The 5,088-nt window shown below is 40.4% G+C and overlaps 1 pseudogene; it reads right to left on the bottom strand.

Annotated features, from left to right (window-relative positions):
* Nucleotides 1-1,652: 1,652 nt before the first annotated feature.
* Nucleotides 1,653-4,882, bottom strand: LOC119743354 (annotated as a pseudogene).
* Nucleotides 4,883-5,088: the final 206 nt, after the last annotated feature.

Below are 5,088 nucleotides of genomic sequence, written 5' to 3'. Positions count from 1 at the left end.
CCTTTAACAAGTGTGAAATTAGGCTTAGTCCAATGGTATGGACTATTGACTCGAAATCTGAAGGTTGCGGGTTCAATTCCAGGGGGGGGGATTTTAGATTTTAAAATTTATTTCTTTTTGGGTAAATTTAAACTTCATCATTAATTTCGTAACCGCTAAAAAGTGTGAAATTATGCTAAGTCCAATGGTATGGACTACTGACTCTAAATCTGAAGGTTGTGGGTTCAAATCCAGGGTGGGAATTTTAGATTTTAAAATTGTATTACTTTTTGGGTAAATTAAAACATTATAGTTAATTTTGTAACCTTTAACAAGTGTGTAATTAGGCTTAGTCCAATGGTATGGACTACCGACTCGAAATCTGAGGGTTGCAGGTTCAATTCCAATGGGGGAAGTTTAGATTTAAAAATTGTATTACTTTTTGGGTAAATTTAAACTTGATAGTTAATTTCGTAACCTTTAAAAGTGTACAATTATGCTTAGTCCAATGGTACGGACTGCTGACTCAAAATCTGAAGGTTGTGGGTTCAAATCCAGGGTGGAAATTTTAGATTTTCAAATTTTATTACTTTTTGGGTAAATTAAAACTTCATAGTTAATTTCGTAACCTGTAAAAAGTGTGAAATTATGCTAAGTCCAATGGTACGGACTGCTGACTCGAAATCTGAAGGTTGTGGGTTCAAATCCAGGAAGGGAATTAAAGATTTTAAAATTTTATATCTTTTTGGGTAAATTGAAACTTTTTAGTTAATTTTTTAACCAATTAAAACAGTAGAATTATGCTAAGTACAATGGTACGGACTGCTGACTTTAAATGTTAAGGTTGTGGGTTCAAATCCAGGGTGGAAATTTTAGATTTTAAAATTGTATTTCTTTTGGGTAAATTGAAACTTGATAGTTAATTCCGTAACCACTAAAAAGCATGAAATTATGCTTAGTGCAGTGGTTCAGACTGCTGACTATAAATCTAAAGGTTGCAGGTTCATTCCCACGCTGGGAATTTTAGATTTCAAAATTTTGCTACCTTTCAGGTCAATTGAAACTTTACAGTTAATTTTGTAACCACAAAATAGTGTGAAGTTGTGTTTAATCAAGTAATACGGACTGATGACCCTAAATCTGAACTTCTGAAGGTTGCTGGTTCAAGTCCCACAGTTGGAGTTTTAGATTTTAAAATTTTATTAATTTTGAGGTCAATTGAAATTTATATTTTTTGCAAGTTTGAAACCAGTCCACACTTCTAGTCTAGCAAAAGCCAAAAAGTAAAAAAGCAAATACTTTTAGCTTGAAGCAAATAGTGAAAGCATTTACTCTCATTTTTATTCATGCAAATAAAAGTTATGCTGAAAAATACGTAGTAAAAAAAAAGCAAATGCTAGTTTTTATACATACGACCAAATGTTTCAATGTTAATCATAATTGCATCGTTTATGTTTCAGTAATAGATTTGAGGACCTACATGGATCTGTTTGGGCCTACAACGACGCCCATTCACTGAGCGGATTCGGGATTTGCCCATCGAGAACTCGAAAAGATAGGAGAGACCAAGGCCAGTTGCTTTGGTAAAATTTTTCATTCAGGTAAGACAAACTTCCATGAAGACTCAACTCATTAGTTCAATTCCCCCCCCCAAAAAAAAAGCCCTAAGACAACACTGAGTGTACACTATTTACAAAATATGTCCGGTTTTATTTAGTTAAGTGGCTTTCAGGCTGTTAGTTCTCCCACATTTTAATGGTGGTCCCTCATTTGACATGTTGTCATCAAACGTTCTTTTGTCAAAGCCATCGGGGCAGAATATTTTTGGCATGCTGTTGGAAAGAACCAATTTTCAACTTTTGTTCTTGTGAAAATCCTGTTGCGTGACATCACAGCCTGTGTCGTGATGTGAATGAGTTCTACCTGATTGATAAACGTGACCCGACTCAGAGGTGCCATGTCTTGGTGACAGTCCCTCGCTTGTCAGCTGGTATGGAATGTCATTTGGTGACAAGTGAACGTCCTTATCCAAAGTCAAGGAGTAATGTCCCACAGTATCTCCGGGGTTATCCACGATGTTGCCGAGCGGCTCCGAATCCTCCTCAGACGTTATCGTCATGACGACTGTCTGCTCCATGTTCCCAAGGGTGCCCTCCGAGGACGACATCATGGCCATGTGTGAGATGTCCTGTGATTGGTCAGCCAGGTCTGGTACCAAGACTGTAGATTCAGCTGCAGATTCCTCGGGGGCTGATTTGGATAATGCGCAGGCCTGAGTGTACAGCCGTAGCTGTGCTAGATGGTGGTGCAGCAGCTGGGTGTGCTCCTCAGACATGTGTTGCAGTAACTCTTGCAAAATGGACTGGTTCTCGCTGTCGTTGGTTAGATGTTTCAAACTGGACGTGTGAATCATGGACAGCTGCTGCTTGAGTGACATGTTTGTGTTGGACAAATACTCAACCTGGAGGGCAAGACGGATGGGCAGAGAAATTATTTGTTTACAGATGGAATTTTAATAGACCAATCCATTAGGCTCTGCCCCATGATGTGTAACCAATCACAACCATGACAGCGCACACCAAAGTCTGACATTTATGCACTTCATGATGTGTGCAGTTGGAGCATGAATGCTTAAGAAGGCACATGTGTTGTTACCCAGTTATTTAGTGCAACTAGAGTTTGAGTGAAACCACGAATCCTCTACACAAGGATAAACGACACATCTGAGCTTGTGTACAAAATGTGTGCAACGGTTTGTCTGCATTTATCATAAGCAGCGTCAGCGCATAAAACAACGTAGAACGTGTAGCGTAGAACGTGTAGAAAATGTAGAGCAATGACAACAACAGTGCACACCATGATCGTCCACAGCCATGACAGCTGGCATCCTGACAGAAATCTGACCACTGAAAGAACGCAGTCGCATTAGTGTGCCTGCATTAGTTCTGATCAAGGTATGTCCCCCCTCCCACTTTTGAGAAGCGATTGACGCCCTTGGTACCTGTTGCATGCAGGGAACAAGATCCAAACTCAACAAAGACCAAGACCAGATGGAATGCCCACTCACCTTTGTACGAAGCCTTTCTATAGTGCCTTTCATCCTGTGCTCTGTCTGGGCCCACGTGGTCCGCTCCTCCTCAAGAGTCTTCTCCAGACGTTCCTTCTCCTGCAGCAGCAGCGACAAGTTGTGCTCTGTGTAGCAAGTCTCGTCCTCCAAATCCTCTTTGCTTCCTTCATCTGGTATTTCAATAAGGACAACTGTTTACGAGAGTCTCGTCCTCCAAATCCTCTTTGCTTCCTTCGTCTGGTATTTCAATAAGGACAACTGTTTACGAGAGGGAAAGGTTGAGTAATTATCCTGGATAATGATTCCTGTAATAATGAAAGTCGGTCATCAAAAGGTCACTCCAGGTGTGGGCTACACAAAGAGGGGAAATGATGGGAGGAGTTTATGGAGTAGAAAGGTCGACATATATGTTGTGCTTGAATGGGACAGATGATATGTAGCGGTAAAAACAGGATGCAGGCGAGAAAGTCCCCAATGATGCAGTGTGTCAAGAACATGTAATTCCTTGTAACTGGGTGCAAGCAATCACTCACTTTTTCAAACCGTATTCCTAACATTAGGTGGGCAAGGTGAAGGCCAAATGCCAATATTTAATTAATTGTTTAAGTCAGCTCTCAAAATGTACTGCGACCCTGACTTATTAGATTTTTTTGTTGCTTAGAACCTTCCTGAATCCTCCAAAATTCAATCTACTTAAATAACACCAATGGCACACCCTTTGCACCTTGTAATTTCAATCTGTAAAATCCACTGTCAATATTGGCCCTCATCCACCCCAACCCCCTAAAAAATTGCTGAACTTTTGGTTGTTGTTTACATATTTTATTGACCAAACAAGTGCAGGAGTGAAGACAACTGTATTAAACATGTTGTTGTCTACCCATTCCCTTCTTCCATATGGATTCATGATATATCAATTGAAAACAAAGTGGGGGTGGGGGGTGGGGGTGGGGGGGGGAAGAGTTCTTCCTTGCATCAAATGCCTCCCCCTTGGCTTTTTGGTCAGCTTCTTCTAATTATCCTTCACTGCTGGTGGCATTATCCACCTTAACCTCTGGGTAGATGCTGAAGGATTCTTGGAGGGTCAGGGTTAATATTCTTACCATCTTACCTTCCCCATTGGCAGTGCTCTGGCTCGGATCATTGATGCAGGCATACTGGTACTCGATCTGCGGCTGCTGCCCGTCAGTCTGCTCATAGCCCCGGGGATGATGTGTCCGTCTCTGATGGCTGCTGTGACTGGGGGACTATGAGGTGTGTTACCAGGCTGGTACTGTTGGGTGCTGGGTCAGTGTATGTGGTGAAGATCTAGTTGACATCCTGGGTAAAAATGGTGGAGTGAAGTGGTTGAGGATGATAAAATGAGACAAAACCTGCAGGGTTGCAAAAGATTCAATTTACACTGCAAATGTACAGGGAAAAATTAAAGTTCAAACTTAATTATTTTAAAAGATCCTAAGTGTTGGCATTTGATAAAATCCACCAAAATCCTTGTAAACCACCATACCTGCTCACAAGGTACATCAATTTCAACTGATGAAATTTATTTCATCGTTTGTTTTATTTTCATGCAGATTAAAGGGGACCATTACATTACAGCAACGGCATACTCAGTTGTCTTGAAACAGCACTGAAACTGCGAAGGTTAAAAAAATAAGTGCATTTTCAAACAGTTTAAGCCAAAAGGGTGTCTCTAATCATTCTCAAAAGAATAAATACTTGAGTCAAATGTTTGATTGTGAAATTCATTTCAGAGAGTCTTTAAAGCTATAAATAAGTCCAATGAGCTCCGGAATTCAAGCATCAGGAATTTACAACATTTTCTGAGTGAACCATGGTAGTTTACCCACCTGTGCCAATGTTTAATAGCTTATCACTGTTGATGCAGTTTAAAGGGAATAAAAGTATGCTTGGAAGGTCTTAATCACTCTGTTTAAAACCGCTTGGAGTCGAAGGCGATGGTATTTATCAGCACCCAGACTCCAAGCGGTCTTAAACTTAAATACCGACCAAGCACATATTTATTCCCATTCATAAATACC

The sequence above is a fragment of the Patiria miniata genome, unplaced genomic scaffold (genome assembly GCF_015706575.1).
Source record: "Patiria miniata isolate m_02_andy unplaced genomic scaffold, ASM1570657v1 HiC_scaffold_6, whole genome shotgun sequence".
NCBI classification, from domain to species: Eukaryota; Metazoa; Echinodermata; class Asteroidea; order Valvatida; family Asterinidae; genus Patiria; species Patiria miniata.
The sequence above is the reverse complement of the archived record's forward strand: the minus strand, read 5'-3'. Positions and strand labels throughout refer to the sequence as shown.